The sequence below is a fragment of the Phyllobates terribilis genome, unplaced genomic scaffold, assembly GCF_046119375.1.
Source record: "Phyllobates terribilis strain yellow unplaced genomic scaffold, ASM4611937v1 Scaffold_11__3_contigs__length_659146591, whole genome shotgun sequence".
In the NCBI taxonomy this organism is placed as follows: Eukaryota; Metazoa; Chordata; class Amphibia; order Anura; family Dendrobatidae; genus Phyllobates; species Phyllobates terribilis.
The window spans coordinates 407,886,559-407,913,086 of NW_027362771.1; positions in this window are offsets into that span (position 1 = coordinate 407,886,559).

Here is a 26,528-nt window from a genome sequence, read left to right on the forward strand (position 1 = left end):
TAAAAAAATGGTGGTCAGCGGTTTCGTGAATTTTTGAAAAATTTGAGTAAAATTCAATTGAACTCAAATATATTCATTCATCTCTAATCCAGATATAAGGAAAACTCTGGTGAGAAGAGGATCTCACAGAGCCTTGAATGACTGCTGCTTATAGGTTTGCTGCTGAATTCGACACTGTACAATATCATCTTCAGCAATCGTATGACACTTATTTTGGAAATGTACAGCTGTATTATTTAGAATGTCATACTGAGGAGCTGTGTTATATGAATACTGTATGATGCTATTCTTAGGGCTTTGTTAGAAAATGTTGATGAGTTGAGTCCAGTGAAATTGTTTTCATTTATTGTACAAGCAAGAAATAAACCGACAACTATTTGGAAGGCAGAGAAACTCTACTGTTTAGAGGTATTAACAGCTGCCATTGCTCAAAGGCAATGTATAATATTATAAACATATCATGATTTAGTCACATAATGTATGATTAATAATGAGCTAGACCTAAATTAGAAATTGCTTTTAATTAAGACTGTGTTTAATTTTGCACATGATTTCTGTTTAGCAGTGATGAGCGAGCATGCTCGGTGCTCGCCCAAGCATCTCATTGCTCGAGATGCTTGGAGCTTGCCAAGTATTTCCGGGGTTGCTCGGGGAGATCAGGTCCCCTCCCTGCATGTTTGGTGCTTTTTACAGAGCCAATGGACATGCAGGGATTGTCTGCCACTCACTGTAATTCTACAGCCATGTTGGTTGTGGCATTACAGTGATTGTCTGGCCGCACAGTGTCAGCAGGTCTATATCAGACCCGGCGCCGCCATGCTCGTCACAGTCACTCCGGAATCAGACAGTGTAGGGAGAGGTGCTGCTGAGCTAGGGAGAGATTTGTTTGTTTCTAGCTAGTGTAGGTGTACCAAACTATATTAGAGACACATATCCATCTCAACAAACAGTCCTTCTGAGGACTAATCCATCTGCAGAGATATCAGGAAGGCAGGGTGTATAGGCAGGCAGGCAGGGTATACAGCAGACTGCAGTGCATATAGAACAAGAGGCTCCATTCCAGTTTTGTCTGTTGCTGCTGCTATTAGATATTTCTAGAAATAGGCTCAGGTCTCAGGGGCCAGGAATAATTTTTTTGGATCTTAATCCTCATTATTTGCTTAAAAAGCAATCCAGAGAACACTGTTGTTCTGCGCCATTTGCTTGTCGGCATTTCAGAATACAGCCAGGTCCTTTCCATATTACAGCGCTAAAAATCCAGCTATTTAAAACTGTGGTTTGTCCATCACACGGATCACATATAATTGCACTGAAAATACTGTGATTTCTGGCCTTCATTAAAATTTGTTTCAGTGTGTCAGTGAAGCTATTGACACCAGTTTGCTGCTCAAAATAGTTACCTACAGGCCAGCTATTTAAAACTGTGTTTTCTCCATCACACGGATTACATATACGTTTTCAGAAAATATTGCCATTTTTGGCCTCCATTAAACATTTGTTTCAGTGTGTCAGTGAAGCTATTGACACCAGTTTGCTGTTCAAAATAGTTACCTACAGGCCAGGTTTTTAAAACTGTGGTTTGTCTGTCACGCGGATCACATATAAGTTCACTCCAAATTCAGGCATTTGTAGTGAGCGTGGAAGATATTGTCCTCCATTTAAAATGAGCAAGGCACGTGGAAAGGGACGGGGAACTGGACGTGATGGTGATGGTGGTGGTGCATGCCGAGGCCGAGGCCGTGGACAAGCTGAAATTGTGCCACAACAAACAACCACATCTTCTCGCTCGACCTTCCTGTCCCAATTCTTAAGGGACCACAGAACACCACTATTGAACACAGAGCAGTGTGAAAACGCTTTTGGTTGGATAGCGGATAATGCTTCCAGTCACTTAGCCACCACCACCACCACACTGTCTTCCACAGGGTCAAGTCTCAGTAGCCATGAGTCTGGACCGCATATTCCTCACCGTGAACCTCCTTCCTCCCACTATGCCGAGTGCCTGGAGACAACTGATCCCACACTTGGACACTCCGAAGAGCTGTTCACTTCTCCATTTATAGATTCGGGCCTCTCGCCCAGTCTACTTGAATCGGGGCAAGAGGAGATCGCATGTAGCAATGCCCAAATATTTGAGCAGCCACGGTCACACAAAGGCGACGGTGGGAAAGTGTCACAAGAGGTGGACGACGATGAGACACAATTGCCAGAAAGTCAGGAGGAGGACCAGGGTGCGGAAGTGGAAGACGAGGTGGTGGATGATATAGCAACTGACCCAACTTGGCAGGAGGACATGCAGAGAGAGGACAGCAGCACACAGGGGGAGGGAGGCAGAACACCCCAACAGGCAGGAAGAAGCAGTGTGGTGGCTGCAGACAGAAGGCAGGCAACCATTCCCCATAACACCAACACGAAGGAAGTTGCCAATATACCTGTTAGGTCTTCCTGAGTCTGGTTGTTTTTTAAAGACTCTGCCGATAACCCCAAAAAGGCCACTTGCACCACCTGCCAGGCCAGCATCAGCAGGGGTGGCAAAACTTGCTGTCTGACCTAGACCAGAATGATCAGGCACATGGCAGCAAAGCATCTGACTTTGTGTGCCGAACCCCAGGTCCAGAAACAGTGTCTGCAGGTGGCACCACTGCTTCTTCCACTGTTGTGCATGCAAGCCAATCCCCTGTCCATGGTGCATGCGAAGATGCTTCCTGCCCTGCATCTGTCATTGCACACTCTCAAGTTGCAGCATCAGGAAGTACGTCCACATCCTTGTCCCAGCGCAATGTTCAGTTGTCCATACCCCAGTCCTTGGAACGCAAGCGCAAATACTCAGCCAACACCCCAAAGGCCACCCTAATAAATTCCCACATTTCGCTACTGCTTATGCTCGAAATGTTGCCCCTTAGGCTTGTGGAGACAGAAGCATTCCAAAACCTGACGGCGTTGGCCGTTCCTTTGTACTCGGTCCCCAGCCGCCACTATTTCTCCAGGGGTGCCGTCCCCGCATTACACAAGCATGTGTCCCAAAATATTAGCCGTGCCCACAACAACGCAGTTACCGGGAAAATCCACCAAACCATGGACACGTGGACAAGTGTTTGTGGGCAGGGACGGTACATCTCACTGATGGCACACTGGGTTAACATAGTGGAAGCCGGAATCCATTCGGACCTTGGGACGGAACACGTCCTCCCGACACCAAGGATTGCACACCCTAGGTCAATCAGGGTTTCCCCCCACAGTCTAAATCTCCTGCTCCTCATCCTCCTCTTCAGCCTCCATCTCCAAAATGACTACATCAGTCACAAGCTGAAAGCACTGCAGCAATGCCTCGGCCAAGCGGCAACAGGCTGTGCTGAAGCTAATATGCTTAGGTGACAAACTGCACAATGCTGAAGAGTTGTGGACAGCACTGATAGAGCAGGCAGATCTGTGGCTCACACCGCTGAACCTACAGCCAGGCATGTTTGTGTGCGACAATGACTGGAACCTGGTGGCAGCTCTGAGGCGAAGCGAGCTCACACACGTACCATGCCGGGGCCCATGTGCTTAACCTCGTGGTTCAGCGGTTTCTCAAATCCTACCCGGAGCTGCCGGATCTGCTTGTTAAAGTATGCCGCCTGTGTGCCCATTTTAGAAAGTCACCTACAGCTTCCGCCGCCCTTGCCGTGTTTCAGCAGCGTTTGCAGCTTCCGGCTAACAGACTGGTCTCTGAAGGCTCCTCGCTTTGGAACTCTACACTGCAGATGTTGGGAAGAATTTGTGAGCAGAAGAGGGCAGTTGTTGAGTACCAGCATCAACAAGGCCGTCGGTATTCAGTTCAGACTCCACACATAAGATGTCAGGGGTGGACATGGATTTAAGACATCTTTACCATCCTCCAAAACTTTGAGGACTTCACCAAGATGGTGAGCAGCAATGATGCCATAATTAGCGTCACTATCCAGCTTCTCTGTCTTCTGAAACGCTCTCTGCTCACAATCAAAGAGGATGCATTGCAGGTGGAGCACGATGAGATGGAGCAAGGAACCATACAGGGTGATTACACACAGCCCAGCCTCATCTCATCCCAACGTGGATTGGGTGACAATGAGGAAGAGGAGGAAGAACATTAGCTAGTTTCATGCGCTATAAACGGTAGTACTTGCACAACTGTCATACTGTCTGTTCAGCGTGGATGGCCTGAGGACAGAGAGGAGGAGGAGGAAAGCATGGTCAATCGTCCTCTTGGTGACACGGAAGTCTTGCCTGTTAGCAGTCTGGCACGCATGGCTGAGTTTATGTTACGCTGCCTTTCCCTTGACTCTCACGTTCTCAAAATTTTGGGTGACAGTCATTACTGGTTGGTGACACTTCTAGACCCATGCTACAAGGAGAACTTTATATCTCTTATTCCTGAGGCTGACAGGTCTATAAAAATTGGGCAGTACCAGAAGGCCCTTGTTGCAGAACTATTAAAAAAATTCCCATCTGAAAACGCTGGCGGCAGAGGTCACAGTTCGTTGGACAACCAAGGACTACAGGCGAGAGAGACACAACTCCAATCCAGCAGAGGTAGGGGAACACTGTTCAAGTTCTGGGAGAATTTTTCCAGCCCCTCCCATTGCACAGGCCCAGAGGCGCAGGGTACTGTCACAAGGAGTGCACAAGATGCTGAGGGAGTACTTTGCCGACCGTACCAACATACTCCGTGATTCCTCTGTGCCTTTTAATTATTGGAAATCCAAGCTGGATACGTGGAATGAACTGGCTCTCTACGCCTTGGAGGTTCTTGCCTGCCCTGCCGCTAGCGTTTTATCAGAGCGGGTTTTTAATGCCGCTAGTGGAATTATAACTGATAAGCGGATCCACCTGTCAACTGAAAATGCTGACAGGCTGACTCTTATAAAAATAAACAAGGGCTGTATTGGGCCAGACTTCTCAACACCACCGAATGATTGCAGCATAACATAAGCTCAAATCCAGTGTCTTTTTTGGGAGGTGTATTCCCATGCACCTTTTTCACACTCACACATGGGTATATGCTTCCTGATTTTGGCTATTTGCTCTTGTCCTCCTCCTTCTCCTCATCCTCATTCTCCACCACCATATCACCAGGGTGACCGCGGTCCTTGATGCAACACCAACATAAATTTTTTAAAGGGTCTTTATAATGGCCGTAAAAAAATTTTTTATACAGTATGTTCATGTATACCCACCAGGGGTACATGTCTGTTAGTGCATGGGCATTACAAGTATAGGAGACAAGCTCCTTTCTAATGGGAACATTTTTTTATGAGGACCTCCTCCATGTCTCTTCCAAGGGGCATTGGGGTATCTCCAAATTTTTGGCAGCTTATGCATTCACTGCATAGGCAAACACTATGGGAGACCCACTTCCTAATAATGGGAACATTGTTTTTAGGAGGCTCTCCGACCTCTACATCTCTTGCAAGGGGCATTGGAGCAGCCGTTGCTTCACTGCATAGGCAAACAGTATGGGAGACCCTCTCCTTGCTAATGAAAATTTATCGTTACTGTAGCCCTGCTGTATGTGTCTTTAAATTCTTAGTGAGGTTTTTCATAAATTTTGTCAGTCTTTGAAATCACTGCATACCCTATAAATGTATAGCACACCCGCTCCTTTGTAATGGAAACATGTCATTACTGTGGCCCTGCTCTATGTGTCTTTAAATTGTTAGTGGGGTTTATCCCAAATTTTGGCAGCCCTTGCAGTCACAGCATGTGCATTACCACTATAGGAGACCCGCTCCTTTATAATGTGAACTTTTTTACGGAGACCCTCCTCTATGTCTCTTCAAAGGGGTATTGGGTTGCTTCCGAATTTTTGGCAGCCCTTCCAGTCACTGCATACGCAATAACAGCATAAGAGACCCACTCTTTAATAATAGGAACAACAAAGCATAGCCAGCTGATGGCTCTCTAACAATAATGAGGGCTGACTGCTGGCCTTTTAAGAATAGTAAGGGCCGCCTGATGGCCCTATAAAAATAAGCTTTGTGACTTTCCGAGTCCCTCCATCATAAATTAAACAGGATGTGTCTGATGATGTGTCACACACCACGTGGCCAGATAAGGTTGTGAAATGTTTAAATGACATTTCCCGGTGAATGCATTTGTCTTAAAAAATGACGTGAAAAAAAACAAAACAGTAGGATATTTCTTTAGTATAAAAAACAGAGTCACCAATGTAACCTCAATGTTATCACATTGTTTAGCTCCAGCATCTCCTCCTCTATCTTTGAAATGACCACATCAGTCTCAAGCTGAAAGCACTGCAGCACTGACTTGGCCAAGTGGCAACAGGCTGTGCTGAAGATAATGCTTAGGTGACAAACCGCCCAGCACTGCAGAGTTGTTGAAAGCTGTAACACAGCAGCCTGGTCTGTGGCTCTCACCGCTGAACATACAGCCAGGCATGGTCGTGTTTGACAATGGGCAGAACCTGGTGGGGGAGAAATGACATCCGGAGTAGATACGGTTTCCCTCTATGCCAGTCCTTTCACTGAGCTAAAGAATATGGCTGTGGTGAAATACAACTCTCACTGAGAAGCAGTGTCAGACTGAAAAACATTGGGCCCACCAAAGGATTTGATTCTGAGGGTCCAACTTTCTCCCCTGCTCAAGAGCGCCATAGCAGCTGCAAAGTTTGCACCTATCACGAACTCTCCTGATGGAGAAGCCAGGGCCTACCCGAGGATTCTCTGGTGGACCCGTCCAACCTTGCTGAGAAGCAGTCCTGACAACAAAATGTGTGTGGGAAGGTTCCTGGACACTCTATGGCTGTATTTTTAATGTGGACTGGCTCTGTACTATCCCTGGCCACATTCACCTGTCCATGTGTTTGTGGTTAGGTGGTCCTTCCCAGTAAGTGCACTGGGGAGGGCACGGGTAATGTTGTAGGACCCGTGCTTGTGGAAGACGGAGACGCCACCGGGACAAATAGTGGCAGCTGGGGACTATGTATGGACACCCGTCCGCCGCTGGCATGAGGTTGTGAACAGCTTTCACCTCCACGAGCCTAAAAGGCCACATTTCAAGTGCAAGCAGCTTTAGAGAATTTCCTGGGATAAATGACAGCTGGAGTAGATACGGTTTCCCAAGTCCTTTCACCAAGCTAACGGATATGGCTGTGGTGAAATACAACTCATCGACAAGCTGTGGACTGGCTTTGTACCGTACTTGGCCACATTCACTTGTCCACGTGTTTGTGGTTAGGCGATCCTTCCCAGTAAGTAAACTGGGGAGGGCACGGGTAATGTTGTGGGACCCATGCTTGTGGAAGACAGAGACGATACCGGGAGATATAGTGGCGTCTGGGGACCGAGTATGGATACCCGGCTGCCGCCAGCATGAGGTTGTGAAAAGCTTCCACCTTTACTAGCCTAAAAGGCAACAATACAAGTGCAAGCAAGTTTAGAGGACTTCCTGGGAGAAATGACAGCTGGAGTAGATTTGATTTCCCAATTCCTTTCACCAAGCTAAAGAATATGGCTGTGGTGAAATACAACTCACCGACAAGCTGTGGACTGGCTCCGTACTGTCCCTGGCCACATTCACTTGTCCTCGTGTTTGTGGTTAGGTGGTCCTTCCCAGTAAGTAAAGTGGGGAGGGCACGGGTAATGTTGTGGGACTCGTGCTTGTGGAAGGCGGAGACGATACCGGGAGATATAGTGGCGGCTGGGGACCGAGTATGGATACCCGGCCGTCGCCAGCATAAGGCTGTGAAAAGCTTCCACCCCTACGATCTGAAAAGGCAACAATACAAGTGCAAGCAAGTTTCGAGGACTTCCTGGGAGAAATGACAGCTGGAGTAGATACGGTTTCCCAATTTCTGTCACCAAGCTAAAGAATATGGCTGTGGTGAAATACAACTCACCGACAAGCTGTGGACCGGCTCCGTACTGTCCCTGGCCACATTCACTTGTTCACATGTTTGTGGTTAGGCGGTCCTTCCCAGTAAGTAGGGGAGGGCACGGGTAATGCTGTAGGACCCATGCTTGTGGAAGGCGAAGACGATACCGGGAAAAATAGTGGCGGCTGGGGACCGAGTATGGACACCCGGCCGCCGCCGGCATGGGGTTGTGAAAAGCTTCCGCCTCCACAAGCCTAAAAGCCACATTTCAAGTGCAAGCAGCTGTCAAAAATTTGGCAGCATAGTATTGCATCCTGTGGGTGAGTGGGTGGGTGGCTGCATACTTGCGCATGCATTCCAAGGAATGGGGTAGGGACAACTGAACTCTGCACTGGGACAAGGATGTGAACGGTGAATGTTGCAAGTCTGCAATGACAGGTGCATGGCGGGAGGCATGTTCGTATGCGCCAAGGATCACTTATAATGGGCACACTTTTAGGCAGTGACCTGGGAGTCACAGATGCTTCCAGGGGTCTTCCCCATGCTGTTCCCATGCACTGTATGCATGTGTCTGATGATGTGTCACACACCACATGGCCAGATAAGGTTGTAAAATGTTAAAATGACATTTCCCAGTCAATGCATTTGTCTTGGTTGAAAGCAATGCAAAAGTTCAAAAACGCATCAAAAATGCTACGTGTGAAAATAGCCCAAGGTGTGGAGGAGAATTTTTGTTTTTGGTTATTTATTTTGCCTTTTATACAAGTCATTACCCTGGAAGGGATGTTCCTTAACATATTTCCCAGGAAAATCCATTTTGGTTTTATTTTTGTATGCTTTATTGTGAGTCTGTAAAAGTGGCGTAATACCTCTGACAACGTTGTTGACAGTAGTGACCTGGGAGTCAGAAATGCTTCCAAGGGTCTTCTTCATGCTGTTCCCATGTCATTTGAGCACTGTTCCCATCGATTTGCAGACCGCCGGTGGAGCTGCCTGAAAAATGCTCCAGTTTCCCATAGACTAAGGCTGTGTGCCCACTTTGCGGATTACAAGCGTATTTGATGCGGAATTTCTGCAGCGGAAACGCTTGTTAAATGCTTGCCAATCCGCACCCCATGGTCACCACTGAGAATTCGCAAGTTCTATGCCCATGCTGCGGATTTTTCCGCAGCGTTTTTGATGCGCACAAAAATCCGCAGCATGTCCATTAATTTTGCATTTTCGCATGCGGAATTGCCTTTTCAATGTAATAAAAAACGCAAGGCAATTCCGCATGTGGAATACGCGCAAAAAACGCGCGATAAACGCTTGCGAAATTCCGCATGCATTTTTCTGGGCAAGGAGATGCGGAAATGAAGCGCAAATTTTCCGCTTCAATTCCGCAACGTGGGCACATAGCCTTACATTGGGCTCGTTGCTCGGGTCGAGCACCCGAATATTCCAATGTGCTCGACCCGAGCATCGAGCACCCGAGCATTTTAGTGCTCGCCCATCACTACTGTTTATCCTTCATTTGAACAATTTATTTTTTGCTATCCCAGGACATTCATGTACTAGTGCCATTAAATTTCTTTTAGATGAGGCTTGTTCTTAGTAATACATGATGGACTGTAATGTGCTTTATTCACTTTGTCTACCTTATGATAGTCCAAGGCTCTGTTCACACTGGGGTCATATCTTTTTTAATGGAGTCATAAATTATATGATCTATCCTAAACCATGTCTATTAACTTACCATAGAACCATTAAATTTCAATTTTTCCAGATAAAATGCTGATACCAAAAGATGAAATTGTGAAATGCAGGCAAAGATGACTAACAGATATAATATTTCTGATTGGTGGAAGCGATTGCCTACTCCCACAATTGAAACTATAAATTACCAAGATATTTTCAAAACTCACTTTTTTTTTCATGTCTGACAGTTTCATTCTGTGATTCTAGTTGTTTGCAATTTGAAGTTATTTTGTTATTAAAATTGTCATTCTATGGAAATCTTAATAACCACAGATTTAGTGCAAGGCCACATACACACAATGAGTATTTGGTGAGTTTTTACCTCAGCATTTGTAAGCCAAAACCAGGAGTGGGTGAAAAAAGGAGTGGTGACTTGTTTCTGTTATACTTTTCTACCGATTGTTCCAATCCTGGATATGGCTTACAAATACTGAGGTAAAAACTCACCAAATACTCAATGTGTGTACGTGGCCTAAAGCATTTTGGGACATAGAAATAGAGAGTAGAAGGCAAGTTTAGCCAAGCTGTGTCCTTTTTGTTACATTGAGGAGAAGAGGCACATAAAGAAGAATGCATGAGGGTGATATGACTACTAAGTGGGAAAGGGACTTGAGTTAGTTTCACAGTACTGTTTAAAAAAGACACTGGTCCATCAAGGTCAACTGAGGAATGAGAATGTATGAAGAGAATAGGGTTTTAGATCCAACCAAAATGCATGAACCAGCGTGCGTTAAAAGAGTAAGTTTTTCCCTACAGATCCAAAGAGTCCATCGAATGGATCAGCATTTATGTTGTTTTCTTCTAAAAAAAAAAAACATTTTTGAAACCATTGATGGTTTCCACTGTGACCAACTCCAGAAATAGACTGTTCCACATTTTAATAGTTCACATGGTACAGACTGAACCATTTTTCTCCTCTAAACTTTTATATAGTCAAGAAAGTTCACTGGTCCTCTAAACTGTGTGCACAATTATTAGACAAGTGAGTATTTTGACCACATCCCCATTTCTATGCATATTTTCCAATGCCAAGATGTATAACCTGGAATGAAATTGTTCCAAGTCTTACAGTGGGATGTGGCACTCTTGAAATTGCTAAGATATTGGGGCGTGATTGCAAAATCATTAAAAGTTTTGTTGAATATAGTCAACAGGGTTGCAAAAAATGTGTTGAAAAAAGACGCTCATTAACTGCCAAAGATTTGATAAGAATCAAATGTGCAGTGACTAGGAACCATTATCGTCCAATGCTGTCATAATCCAGAACTGCAACCTCCCTGGAGGCCCAGAAGTACAAGGTGTTCAGTGCTCAGAGTCATGGCCGAGGTAAAGAAGGCAGAAACCCAACCACCACTGAACAATACATATACTGTAAGTTGGAATGAGACGAGATCTCAATCTGTGCATGTGCCTCCTCCGGCAACCATCTCCCTAATGCCCACTGCCGGAAAATCAATGGGCAGAGCAGGGACTCTGCTCCTGCCTATCTGCCGACATTTTGTTGAAGCATAGGGCCCACAGCCTCGTACCACCTGGACAACCCCTCCTCCCAACTCGGGGCTCGCAGCATCATCCCACTCCTGCCACTGATGGCTTCCTGCAGCAGCGACCTTGCCTCCAGTGACCCTGCTCCACCGCCGCCACCCCATTGGTAAGCTACCGTAAATTCAGACTATTAGACGGACCCTCATTTTATTAAAAAAAAAATTGTAATCCGCAAAATATGGTATTAAGGTTTCAGGTCTATTAACCTTTTGGATTTACCTACAGCACTTTAGTTGCTGCTCACAAGCAGTATCAGCAGCGAAAGGTAATTAGAAAGAAGCTTCTATTTATCATTAAAACACACTGGCATTTTTTTAAAAGTACTGGACAACCCCTTTAATTTTCTGCTGGTAGTCACACTTTTAAATAAGGTGGCCAGGTAGCATTTTAATGCTATTTATCTGCTGATTAACCCTATATTTACAGGTGAATAGAGTGTCACCTTATATTTACAGGTGACAGATTCCCTTTAAGAATGAACTTTTTGAGTCCCTTGAGACAAATAGCAACCAGCCCATAGGGGTTATTTCTCCTTCCCCTAGATAAGCAATGAAGGACAGATGATAAATTTGAACCTCAATCCAAGCAAACATGTTACTATTTGCTGTGTACATTCTATAAAATGAATTAAAATGAATTCTTACACTATGTATAAAAGTGACTTTACAGATTTACAGGCATTATGGCAAATTAGGAAAATACAACTGCTTTCTTATAGTACATAAACATGCGTATTGTGGTATTCTATATTCACTTAAATGGAGCTGAATTGAAAATCAGATATATTCTGACTCCATGCCTATGCTGAGTGTGTGGGGCACTTGACAGACCATTTACTGTGGCTCTCTATGTTCCGTTACTCATGAAGTGATTTCACCAGATAGTTTGACTCGACTGCAGAGGTACATATGAAGATTGAAGAAGGTTTATTTTCCAGCTGAATTCTTGTAGTTATGCACAATTACAGTAGGTAAAAATAACTTATTCTGAACCAGATATGCAAACACTTATGCTTCTTTACATGGCTGACATACACATTGAGGAAGAAGGGAGAGGTTACTGACATCAGAGCTACATCAGACCTACAGGGAGAGAGGCAGGACAGACTTCTAAAAGGGGCAAACTTTGTTGCATAACAAGCAAACAGCAGCACAATGATAATTCAATACTGTCTGTATGATTCCTAAATCATGAGACATTATACTACCAGTCTGAAATGTTTAGACTTCACAATAATTGCATCTCCACACTATTTCCTTCTATAATGTCCACCGGCATTTTAGGAACCTGAAAGACAAAAAAGAAACAAACAAACAAACATGCAACCATAAACTGCAAATAACAGTCCAATTTAAGGTTGGTGGCCTGTAGCCCGCAACAGTAGTAGGATAATCCAAGTCCAATTGGAAACCCATGTTCGGATTGGGGAAACTGCAACTTGCAAACACTTCCACCAACACAACAATCCAAATGGTAAAAGTTCCATGTCCAAACACAGCTGGAGGTATGCTCCCCTACGTAATCTGTGTCCAGCAGTAATGTCCTTATTCATGTGACGCCGTTGGCAGTAATGTCCTTATTGTAATGAAGCCCTTGGCAATGTACGTTGGGTTAGTACCAGCCTGCACGAACGATGACCAACTCAAGCGGTGACCAAAGGGATGAGACCTCAGCTTCATCCTTGGTATAACATATGTGCTTGATCTCCCTTTCAGACTCCAGTTTGACAACCACATATGCTCTGCTGGCATCAAGACAACATGGATCCTCATATAAGAAGCTTGAATGCAACAGTCACGGGTTGTAGCTAAGGCTAGATGCTGCTGTGAGTCCTATTCTTCAATCAGCTGGACCCAGGCCAGTAGAGATGTGGCGCCACTGCTTAGGAGTGACTTTGACAATTTCCACTGCCAGTACAGCAGCACAAAGTTCAAGTCTTGGAACAGAATGTGTAGGTTTTGGGGTTGGTATGGCCCTACCCAGGACAAATCCACAATGTATGTACCTTGTTGTTGGCATCTGAGGTCTACCCATAGGTTACTGCAGCTATGGCCTCTTTAGATATGTTAGAGAAAATGTGGACTTCTCTTCTGATGTCAGCTTAAAAGGACTTTAAGGAATAACAAAATGGGACTTGGAGATGTTCTAAGACCTTCAGAGACTTCTTTCATGTCTCCCACCTTTGTTGTTTCTGGGACTGTAGTAGAGTGTCCTAATCCATGTTCTCAGTGGTCAACTGTCTCAGCAGTATCTTGACTTGAATGGTAATAGGTGCTATAAACCCAAGAGGATGATAAATGCTGTTCGCGATAGATAAGACTCCTTGTTCAGTGAAGAGTTTGTCACAGACTGACATTTGTAATGTGAATGTGACCTGTTTAATGTCCCACAGCAGACTAAGGCTGTATTGCATAGGAGGAACATCAAAGCCCGGATCGAGGTTCTTTAAGCACTTTGCATGATCCTCAGATGGGAATGCTGTCATTCAGAGCTACATTAGAGCTACAGGGAAAGAGGAAGGACAGATCTAAGAAGGGCAAACCCTGTTGCATAGCAGCCAAACATCATGCAACACAATGATAATACAATACTGTATGTATGAATCCTTCATCATGGGACATGACAACATACAACTTCTCGAGAGATGTAGCGCGGTTTTTCAAAGAAAGAAGCTACGGTCTGTTATCTTAGACAACCCCCTATTAATATTAATTTAATAAATGATACAACTCCTAATTTTTTTAAATGTCTGTGATGTTTCAATGTTTTTACTAAGCAAATATAAAACTCCATATCAATATAATTGAGAAGCGGAGAGACTATATAGGAGTATTATGCACACAGAACCGGGAATGGTGCTTGTAGACAAGGCAATTATGGCTGAACACGTAATCCTAATTTATGACTGTAGTCACACACAAGAGAGATAAGATTGTAAAAATCAAAATGAAAAGTGTTCTCTAACAAGGCAATATTCCGGGTACTTTATTCTTAAAACACAAAACACACAAAGTGATTTGCATAGTCTAATTAGGACGTAATTTCTCAGGATGTGACCTGCCCACAGAAACTTATATCTCTCTTTCCATATTTTCTTCCTTTACTTCATGCTTGCCCAAGAAAAGCTTTGCAGTAATGAAAGAAATGAAAATGCAAGCAACCCATTGTCTCCTTAGATGTGCTAAAATGTTATATTAGTTACACTTTTTGTTGGTTCTTTTTCCTATTGTTTTTGTTTTTGAAGGTAAAGTTAATGCTCCTTACTTTTTAATATTCGTGTCTTTTATTTTCATATGTTAAGTATTGTGCTAAAATAAATATTATTAATTCTAGCCTATGGTGATGGTGTGAAAAACAAAGTAAAACTCATGAGCAACATGGGTAGATTTTGGATAGAAGTTATTTTTTCTCCTTCCTAATTGGCAGTTATCTGTTGGATTTATTCAATAGATTATGGATGGTAATACTTATCCTTCTCCCTCATGGCAAATATTCTACCCAGAGAGTTGACACATTGGGTTCCAACACTGTAGAACACTAAGATTTAGTGTACAAATGCACAATGTCCTAGTGCTAACACCATTAACGGGAAACAGTCAGCTGATTTATGCTAACTATCCAAAGTATATTTTCCTTGAAATGTAAGGGTGTGACAGGGACTGTTATAAACCTTCCCCTGAAGACCACAATTGTAACGTGTGTATTGTGACATATGGTTTTATTGCATTGTTCTGGAGTGATGTAAAATGTTAAATTGCATAGAATGTTACAGGTACTGATTTATGCGGTTCTTGGAATATAATGTACAATTTGAGTAATTTGTAGTGCATAGGAAAAGTATGGTATTAGATTTATGACATAAGGTTTAGTATAGGGCTTAGAGGGTAGGTCAGGTAAGAAGATAGGAAATGGTGGGCCTATCAGTGAGTAAGATATAGGATAGGATACAGTTAAAATATTTGGGACCTGCCCAGCATTGGAGGTGGTGGTCAACTTAAAAGGGAAAGCATTTCCTGATTTAAGACAGTGTCAGTGAGAAAAAAAGGAAAGTTCAAGGGCAGTGGGCTGGAGGCATGAGAAGTACCTATTGTTCTGGTTGTATGTGATCGTTTGAAACTCCTCTGCGGACATTCCTCTAATGTCTGGAGCCTAGGGCTCAAGTCAGTGGCTATAGAGAGCGCTGATGAGTGATAACCCTTCCATACAGTGGAAAATGGACGTGAAATCATGTGAGGGAAACATGGCATAGTTGGACAAAAAATCTTGGGGGCTAAAGGAGCTAGTAATCATAGGGATAGTTCAGGCTGAACAAGCGGAGAACATAAACATGTACTTTGCTATAGACCTAAGCACAGGAAAAGGTTGTGCCCAATACCGAGTGTTGTCATCTATTGAACTTAGACTGTTAAGTAAAGTTGAACTGATTAACCTGAACTGGGTGTCCCCTAATATATGTGCGGCTGTTAATGGATGCGGAAGCATGGAGATAGTGGAGCCCTGCAACCGAAACATGAGTGTTCTGCACCACACACAGCACATGTGGACTTGGGCATGTTTTATTTTCAGGGAGCTCAGGGTGACGTGAGGCAGCCCCTCGACCATAACTACCGCCCTGAGCCCCTTACAGAAACACCGCAGCATTACAGAGTAAAATTTAGACTGCTATGATTCAAACAGCATTAATCTTATGACAGGTTCCCCTAAAGAGAAGAGCGAGATCAAAGTGAGTAATAATTACTCATGTTCAACCTATTAAAAAGAAGTTTCCAAGAAATAAAAGAAAATTGAAAACTATTATTGGTTGTATATTCCAATCTTCCTGGAGAAAGTGTTTGTAGTGAGAATCTTCTTACATGAATTGGTCTCCCAGGTGTTTTAATCATAAACTATGAAACATTCTACTGTTCTGACAGAGATTGGGAGTTCTCAAGCTGCTCTGTTTGATCCTGGATGCAGAAAAATTTGATATTAGAAATGAGTGGATCTAGAAATATTCAAATTCACCAAAACTCGCAAATTTTATCAGGAAATTTGATTCATAGCAAATTTGTTCTGTGTGAATTCAATCTTCCTCATTGTGGTCTGGGGTCTCTCTAGATCCCAGAGCATAACAAACGTAAGATATATATATATATATATATATATATATATATATATATATATATATAGATATATATATATGTATATATATATATATATATATATATAAAAAAAAACTAATACTCACCACACTGCTCACCTGTCCCGCTGCACCTACTGCTCACTAATTGCTGTCCGGTCCACCATGCTTCTTCTTTCTGCTATTACGCACCACATATCCAACCTCTTCCGTCTAGGCCAGGGTTTGTAGGGGTGATTATGAGTCTTCACATGTCCCTGTGTGTCATAAGTTCATGACCTACATCTTAACTTTGTGATGCCACAATGTGCATCAGGTTGGCAAGTAGTGCAGAGATGTCCGAGGTCTGGTCACACCCAGAAGTCCTATCTTAGAATGAAAAGGTCTGAGATGTGGTGTAATGGTGTAAAGAAGAGGTGCGAATGGCCAGATGAAGGGCAAAGATTAACTGGAGCATCCAGACAGGTGAGCGGTGAGGTGAGTATTCGTTTTTTTTGTTGTTTTTTCTTAAAATTTTGCCGTCCTTCTATAGTTCAGCAAAATGGTAGCCAACTGGCTATCATTATTCCTGAATTTACATGGAGTGAGTTCTAAAAAAAAATCTGTATTCTGGAGAATTTGGATTTTTTTTAATTTGAGTAGAATTCAATTTAATTTGAATAAATTCATTGATCTCTAGTTGGTATCCATATGGATATTGTCAGCAAGCATTACAGCCAGCAGTAACAAATATGTTTCTATTATTCTATACAATATATTATATTGTAGAATAATATTATATAATTATATTATATATTATTCTATTATTTCTATATTCTATACAAGGACAAGATCTGCAAGGAGTTTGTATGTTCTCCCTGTGTTTGCGTGGGTTTCCTCTGGGTTCTCCGTTTTCCTCCCACATTCCAAATACATACTGATAGGGAATTCAGATATTGTCTGTAAAGCGCTGTGGAATTAATGGCGCTATATAAGTGAGTAAAATAAATACATAATTAAAAAATCGCTGCCCAATGCATGTCCACATGGACTCGGCATCGATGAATTTGAGGGGAAAGGTGATAGGCACAATTTTTTCCCAGGCAATTATCTATTGAATAAATCCAACAGATATTAACTAATGGTATTCACCCTCTCTGGTTCCATATTCCGCATCAGCTCTGGGAATTGCTACACTGGATCTTATGCAATCCAAGTAATAGCCAATTGTCAATTTATTCATATATTTCCAGGGGCAATAACAGGAATGGCAGAATGTAGACATACATATTTAAGATACTGGTAACGGAAAGACCAAGTATATCAAAACATGGAGCAATCGCTGCAGCATACATTGTGCTTCAAGATCATTTTTCTGCAGTTTTTGGGGGGTGCAATATAGTTTCAGAGCTGGTTAGGTGCTGCATTTTAGTCTCAATCCAACCCTGACCATAGCTCTGGGTCACTGAAATCATTTGATTGGTGTGGACAGGGAAATAGAACTCCTAGCCATGATAGACTATATTAGATATTGCTCTAACTATAGAGTAAGTACAAAGATCAAAATTGTGGCTGGAGGTACAATTTTATCAAGCACGAGTCCATTAAAAAAATGACAAAACAAATATTTTTGAAAAAATGATTCTTTGTTTCCTTCAGAATTCATAGACAAGCTGAAAAGTATAGGACCAGGTAAGTTCTACAGCCAGTTCATGCACATGGTAAGGCCATTCAACATGGCAGTATTTGGTCTGTATTTTGCATCAGTCTTTGTAAGTCAAAGACAAGAGAAAAGTATGGTGATGAAACGTGTTCCTCTCCATGTTCCAGACACAGGTGCTAAAAAATCAGCAATGTTCTCATATGTGAAAGTGGCCTAAAGATATATATAGATCACATTGGCATTAGAAGCATAAGGTCAGGTTCAGACGGTACACAAACTCAGACCAGTCAAGTGCGCAAATTGCGAACTTGACTGGTTCCGTGTGCAGCTCTGTGTACTCATTCACATATCAGATGAGTCCAAGAGATACCTGCTATTTGCATGCAATAGCCTGATCCATGAATCGGACCTGAATAGTGCATGCTGTTATTTTTTCCATGCAGGCCATTTGTACATGTGGAAAATCGGCCACGTGCACTGGCATACTGGCTATAGCGGGTACGTGTGTTCTCCATGTGCAGTTAATGTATATATATAACACATGTACCAATAATACAGTCATCTGATAAACTCTAAAGGAGAAAAAACACTGTTAATCCTCCATTTAGTAGACAGATATCCAATGTCTGTGGCCAGTTTTGATCCAATCTCTCGATTATTTAATGTCTTTCTGCTTACTTACTCTGTTGAGCAAGCGTGCTCGTTTAACCCTTTAAACGAGCACACTCGGGTGCTTGCCGAGTAGTTTTGACGTGCTCGGCATCTCTGTTTGAGCCAGCGAGGCTGCATGTGTCTTGGCTGTTAGACAGCTGTGACACATGCAGGGATTGCCTGTTTGTTAGGCAATCCCTGCATGTGTCACAGCTGTCTAATAGCTGCGACACATGCAGCCACGGTGGCTTAAACAAAGATATTGAGCACGCCGAAACTACTCGGCGAGCACCCAAGCATGCTGTTTTAAAAGGTTAAACGAGCACGCTTGCTCAACACTACTTACTACGATTGATAATAATTGTAAAGATGTTAGTACTGTAGACCGATGAGACATGCTCGGAACATATTGAATGACTGCATTGACCCACTAGTCTTACTGTCCAGTTTGACTAAGAGCAACTTTTATCAAAGTTGAAATGCAAAAAAACTTTTTCTCCCAATAGATTATGTACAGTACTTTACCAGCTCATTTAGAGCCTAACCCTAATGAGCCAGTCATCTGCAGAATAATTCCTTAACTGCATAGGCACAGCTTGAAGATTTTCCTGAGGATTGAGCGGCATTTGTATGTGCTCAGAGAGATGAAGGTGCACAGTTAATTCATATAAAATATTCTCATGTGTTTAAATCATAAAAGAACATAGACGTTTTCTGTGTCTGGCTCCGGAACAAGATTATTCAGTGAATTCTGCATTTGTCATTTTTATGTAAGAGTTTTATAATTGACATAATAGAAATTGCAAGATTTTTTCTTTGGTCTTGTAAAAATTACTTTCTCAGTTTAGTCAATGAGATATAATTTTTCAATTGGCAGGATGATAATAGTCATATGACTACAGTAAAACTGTTTTTTTTCATAATAAGTAATTTATATATTTCTGTAGAGATGAGCAAATCTGTTACAATTCAAGTTCAGCAGCTTTGCTGAATTTATAAAAAAATTGATTTACTGAGAATCACAAATACTGCAAAGCCTCCAATTACACTGAAAAGGGTGTATAATGCTCTGAGGTCTCCTAGGACTGCATCCAACATCTTTCAAGCTCTAACATAAACATACAGTGGGGAAAAATGTATTTAGTCAGGCACCAATTGTGCAAGTTCTCCTACTTAAAAAGATGAGAGAGGCCTGTAATTGACATCATAGGTAGACCTCAACTATGAGAGACAAAATGAGAAAACAAATCCTGAAAATCACATTGTCTGATTTGGAAAGAAATTTTTTTCAAATTTTGGTGGAAAATAAGTATTTGGTCAATTACAAACAAGCAAGATTTCTGGCTCTCACAGACCTGTAACTTCTTCTTTAAGAGGCTCCTCTGTTCTATACTCATTACCTGTAGTACTGGCACCTGTTTGAACTTGTTATCAGTATAAAAGACACCTGTCCACAACCTCAAACAGTCACACTCCAAACTCCACTATGGTGAAGACCAAAGAGCAGTCGAAGGACACCAGAAACAAAATTGTAACCCTGCACCAGGCTGGGGAGACTGAATCTGCAATAGGCAAGCAGCTTGGTGTGAAGAAATCAACTGTGGGAGCAATAATTAGAAAAATGGAAGACATACAGGAGCACTGATAATCTCCTTCAATCTGGAGCTCCACCAAAGATCTCACCCCGTGGGGTCAAAATGATCTCAAGAACTGTGAGCAAAAATCCCAGAACCACATGGGGGGACCTAGTGAATGACCTGCAGAGAGCTGGGACCAACGTTACACATGATACCATCAGTAACACACTACGCCGCCAGGGACTCAGATCCTGCAGTGCCAGACGTGTCCCCCTGCTTAAGCCATTAGATGTTCAGGCCTGTCTGAAGTTTGCTAGAGAGCATTTGAATGATCCAGAAGAGTATTGGGAGAATGTCATATGGTCAGATGAAACCAAAGTAGAACTGTTTGGTAGAAACACAACTCGTCATGTTTGGAGGAGAAAGAATGCTGAGTTGCATCTAAAAAGCACAATACCTACTGTGAAACATGGGGGTGGCAACATCATGCTTTGGGGCTGTTTCTCTGCCAAGGGACCAGGACGACTGATCCGTGTACATGAAATAATGAATGGGACCATGTATCGTGAGATTTTGAGTGCAAACCTCCTTCCATCAGCAAGGGCATGGAAGACGAAACGTGCCTTGGTCTTTCAGCATGACAATGATCCCAAGCACACCGCCAGGGCAACGAAGGAGTGGCTTCGTAAGAAGCATTTCAAGGTCCTGGAGTAGCCTAGCCAATCTTCAGATCTAAACCCTATAGAAAACCTTTGGAGGGAGTTGAAAGACCGTGTTGCCCAGCGACAGCCCCAAAACATCACTGCTCTTGAGGAGATCTGCATGATGGAATGGGCCAACATACCAGCAACAGTGTGTGCCAACCTTGTGAAGACTTACAGAAAACGTTTGACTTCTGTCATTGCCAACAAAGGATATATAACAAAGTATTGAGATGAACTTTTGTAATTGACCAAATACTTATTTTCCACCAAAATTTGAAAAAAAATGCTTTCCAAATCAGACAATGTGATTTTCAGGATTTGTTTTCTCATTTTGTCTCTCATAGTTGAGGTCTACCTATGATGTCAATTACAGGCCTCTCTCATCTTTTTAAGTGGGAGAACTTGCACAATTGGTGCCTGACTAAATACTTTTTTCCCCACTGTATGTTAAAGCAACCTCAACATATATGGCTTTGGGTACGATGATGGAAACCGGTCGTAAAAAACAACAGAAAATTACCTTTTTAGATTTAAAAAATGTTACTAAACTATCCCTCTTTTGTGATCAGGCTGACAGTTTGTAGCCTGTAAGTCTAGGAGAATTACTGAAATGTCTTCCTAAAAGGGACCTACTAAGAATCCATATGCCAATGCCTGTGATCCACACAAAACCTGTTTGGGATAAACTGTACATTCCCACGACCATCTCATCCAAGTCCAAATGCTGACTGTTCATCTCATGTAATACATCAACTAGAGTGATAGTGCTGCCTGCTGCTCACACATTCTTATTACCTTATCTATTGACTTTGCCACTTTTTTCTTTTTTTACCATACATTTTTTACTACACTAGAATTAACTGTTGTCACTGTTTTCCACCACAATTCTGCCCTTCCCAAAAAGTACTGAAAAACAAATACTAGTTACACCCCCAAAAAAACAACAATGGCAACAGGTTGCAGGATAGTTTTAGCATGTAGGGAATTCAAATTTGACAAAAAAATGAATGTGTTAAAAATCCAGTAGCTTGTAACAAGTACATTTTGTGAGGTAGACTGTCGTACAGTTAAATGTCTGAATTTTTTAAAATTCTTTTTTACATTTTTAACACAATTATTCCATGTACCCAAAATGGACTGAACAAGAAATACTAGGTACAAGGTACACGGAAAAACAACTGCAGCAACAGTCCACAGTATTCGCGTGGTGTGTATATACATCAAATTAGACTAATATAACTTGTATGAAAAAACTCAGTATTTTATGACATGTACACTTTGTGTGGCAGACAGTGAGTTAGATTTTTTTTCAACAATAGTTCTGGCTTGCTTCCACACTGAGAAAGAAAAAAATTGTAATTGAAATGCAGCAGCTGCACTAAAATCACTGTGATCAATAATCGCCTGCACTCCTAACTCTCTTTCCCTATCGCTTTATTTTTTTTATCTTCACAGATTATACACAAGTTGTCCTCCTTACTGCTGTTGTACAACACATAGTATCTGTAGAATTGGTTGATTGTTTTTTTTTTACTTTCTTTCCCTACCTCTTCTCCTAAGCCATGGGTTGTGATGTCCTCCCAGTACCAGATTCACTCCTGATTCATTCCTTGCTTCTGCTTTTATACAGGCTACGATAGTACCTCCTGATTGACAGGACTATACAATGTGATGTGATTTCTACAAGGCATTTTGAGGAATTAGTGAATTTCTTCAACACAAATTTGACTCGCATCTAATCGATGTTACGCTCGCGCCCAGACTGACTGGCGTGAGCGTAATTTGTGATCCCACTGTACCATGAACCGAGGAGTGCCTGGAGGGGCGTAACTAAGTATCAACCCGATCCGACCAAGGTCACATGGCGGCTCAGTCGACTCCGTGAATCAGGGAGGAACCGAGCAGAGGGACCAGGTGCTACTCCAGGTCAGACCCCGGTCCCAGCTGTTGACCCACACTGAGGAATGCAGGAACAGGCAGGTTAGCTGGTATGCAGACAGGTGGGCACTGGCAGGCACAGCTTGTATGAAGGCAGGTGGGTACTAGCAGGCATGGCTGGTATGAAGACAGGCGGGTGATGACAGGCACGGCTGGAATGCAGACAGGCAGATACTGGCAGGTACGAACGCAGGCAGGATAGGGACCAGTACAGACTGGGATACAGGAACAGAGCCGCAGGGCGGTGGACTAGCAGAGCAAAGCCGCAGGAGCGGTGAACAAGCACAGCGGAGCAAAACCGCAGGTGCGGTGAACAAGCAGAGCGCAGCAAAACCGCAGGTGCGGTGAACAAGCAGAGCAGAGCGGAACCGCAGGTGCGGTAAACAAGCAGAGCAGAGCGGAACTGCAGGTGCGGTAAACAAGCGGAGCAGAGCGGAACCGCAGGTGCTGTAAACATGCAGAGCAGATCGGAACTGCAGGCGCGGTAAACAAGCGGAGCAGAGCGGAACCGCCAGAGCGGTGAACAAGCAGAGCAGAGCGGAACGCAGGGGCGGTAAACAAGCAGAGCAGAGTGGAACCACAGGTGCGGTAAACAAGCGGAGCAGAGCGGAACTGCAGGTGCGGTAAACAAGCGGAGCAGAGCGGAACCACCGGAGCGGTGAACAAGCAGAGCAGAGCGGAACCGCAGGTGCGGTAAACAAGCAGAGCAGAGCGGAACCGCCGGAGCAATGAGCAAGCAGAGCAGAACAGAGCAGAAGGTGAAGGCAGACAGGACAGGGCTCTGTTCACATGGAACAGACTGGAAGATACAGGAAGATAGCTAGAACACAGGAGATAAATACAGAGGCAGGGAAACAGAACGAGCAGAACCAGATACACACAAGGTACTTACAATTAATAAGCAAGTGGACACAAAACTCACAAACAGAAGTACAGAGACAACGAGTTGGAGTTAGGTGCAGGTTCAGACACTGCAGGAAAAGGGAAGGTACAAACATGGAAACAAACAAGAAACAGGCTAGGACACTGTTCAGACAGGAACTGAAACAGAAACAAGATACAGAAACGAGCCTGGAAACTCAGCCACCAGGGTGGCGGAAACAGACAGGTAACAGGCCTGGGTATACAGCCCCCAGGGTGGCAGAACAGACTAGATACAGGACAGGACCTGGCAATTCAGTTGCAAGAACAAACTGAGTGAAAGTGTTGCTCAGGCACCTCCTACTGTGTGGAGGGGGTTTAAGTATCCAGTGACTCACAGCAATAGGTTGGGGACTGTGCACACAGTAGCTATAAGAAACAAGCAGAAAGCCGCGCCGACGCCCTAAGCAATCAGACAAGAGACATGGACAGAGCAGGTACTGGAGCAAATAGTGCAGCATGGACTGACAGGTAAGATTGAGGTCTTGTATGGTGGGAGGTGGTGCACCATTCAAGCATGCCACCAGGGATGTTACAGTACCCCCCTCTTTACGCCCCCTCTTCCTCCAACCAGCAAGAATTCTCTGCAGAGAATTTGGAGGCCGATCATTCTCCTCACGAAGATTTCCTCTTCTGTCCACTAGAGGGAACAAAGCTGGTCTCATCATCTTGGTAACTAGGATGCTTCCTTCCATTGGGCCATCCTCAGCAACAGATGAAGTGGGCAAGGTACCAGGAACAGGACACAGGAAAGTCTCTCTCCACTTATTAATATCGGGTTGCACCCCAAAGGATTCACGGGACAACTGGAGATCCTCCACTGGGTTGGAGGGGCGCAGAAACTCGGGGGAAACCACCGCCTTAAAGTACACTTTGCCAAGCTTACTGGATGAAGTGGGAGAAGTACCAGGTACAGGGTGCAGAAAAGCCTCTCTCCATTTGTTATCAGGTAGCACCCCGGAGGATTCATGAGACAACTGGAAGTCCTCCGCCTGGTTGGAGTGGTGCAGAGACTCGGGGGTAACCACCGCCTTGACAGACACTTTGCCACACTTACTGGGTGAAGTGGGCGAAGTACCAGGTACAGGGTGCAGAAAAGTCTCTCTCCATTTGTTATCAGGTAGCACCCCGGAGCATTCAGGAGACAACTGGAGGTCCTCCGCCTAGTTGGAGGGGTGCAGAGACTTGTAGGTAGAAACCGCCTTGATGGACTTATTGCCAGATTTGTTAGAGATGGAGGATCCTTGCTTAGGGACCAACCTCAATCTGGTCTCTGAGATGACACGTCTGCGAGGTGGGGCGGTGCCTAAAGCGAGATCATTGGTACAATCATCGAGACTGTGTGGGGACAATGCCTCCGCTTCCCTTCCTTCGGAGACTTCAGCGCACAGCGAGTCAGCGACTAGCAGATCTGGTGAAGAAGAAGAATAACTGCTGACTGTCCTGCAGATATGGGGACTGGACACCCCTTGCACCTCAGCAGTCCCCCAGGAAACACCATTCAGGATCTCCAGACCTGAGCGGGCACTAGATCTCTCGGCTCTGGACGACCTGTGGGTAAACCAGACAGCATCTGGAATGTGAACTTCTTCATGTGTAATACTCCAATCTGGAGCTTAATTTGTATAGACATATTTTGACTGTTTCTAAGTAGGGCACGTCCTTCTGTTGACAATGCCCAAACCGGCTTCTGGAGTTGTTGGACGTGAATCAGACACTGACTCTTCAAGGCTGTAAGCCCGAAACTTCCGGTTAATCCGAGGCCTTCACTTGCCACGGAGACAGTCATGGTCATCTGTGGAGAGGAAACACTAACACCAAGGGCAGCCTCTCCTACAGGCTTAATGTCTTGGGATTCTCAAACTTTCGCTGGACAAAGACCGTCAGGGGATCCCAAACAACCGCAGTGGGACCGCAATCTAATTTTGTGACTGAGTTCTGGCCTCTGCTTTGCCTGACGAACATAGTCATCCTTCATGGATTCTGTGCGGAGAGATGCCTCTACAGGTTGGGGAACAGGAGGTCTTTGGGAGGACAGAACCTGGCATGACGGTTTACCTCAACGCCTTGCATGTCTGGACTGCCTCTTGAGGTTGGGAAGGGAAGTATTCTGTGGAGCATTGTCATCCTGTGTGGATTCTGTGTGGGCAGCTGTCTCTTCAGGCTGGAGAACTGGTAGGCTACCTACACACATCACCCATCGGGTAGGCTCCAGGATAATGGGAAGGGAAGCTTTAGCAGAAGCTTCAGGATTAGGGTCATCAAAGACCATCAGAAAGGCCACCAGGAAGGCCTGCAGGTCAGAGACGATAGGATCCCATGCTTCCCATACGGGGTAATTCATTTCAAGGCATCACCCGCTAGGTAGGACATCATGAATGCTACTTTAACCCGATCAGTTGGAAAATAGTGAGCATAGAACTTGAAATGCAGCATGCATTGCTCCACAAATGCACGGCTTCGTTTTGGATCCCCATAGTACCGTGGTGGATCCGTAGGAACAAGTGCTGATAGGTCCATTTGGGCTGGTGCGTAAAAAGCCTGGTCCACAGCTTGAGAAAAAAATTTTTCTTGGTGCACGTATTCGCTAGACAAGGATTCAAAATGTCTCTGAGAGCGAAGGGCCGCGGGGCTCAACGGGAACCATGGCCTGAGAAAACTGTTACGCTCACGCCCGGATTGACTGGCGTGAACGTGATTAGTGATCCCACTGTACCATGAACCGAGGAGTGCCTGGAAGGGCGTAACTAAGTATCAACCCGTTCCAACCAAGGTCACATGGCGGCTCAGTCGACTCCGTGAACCAGGGAGGAACCGAGCAGAGGGACCAGGTGCTACTCCA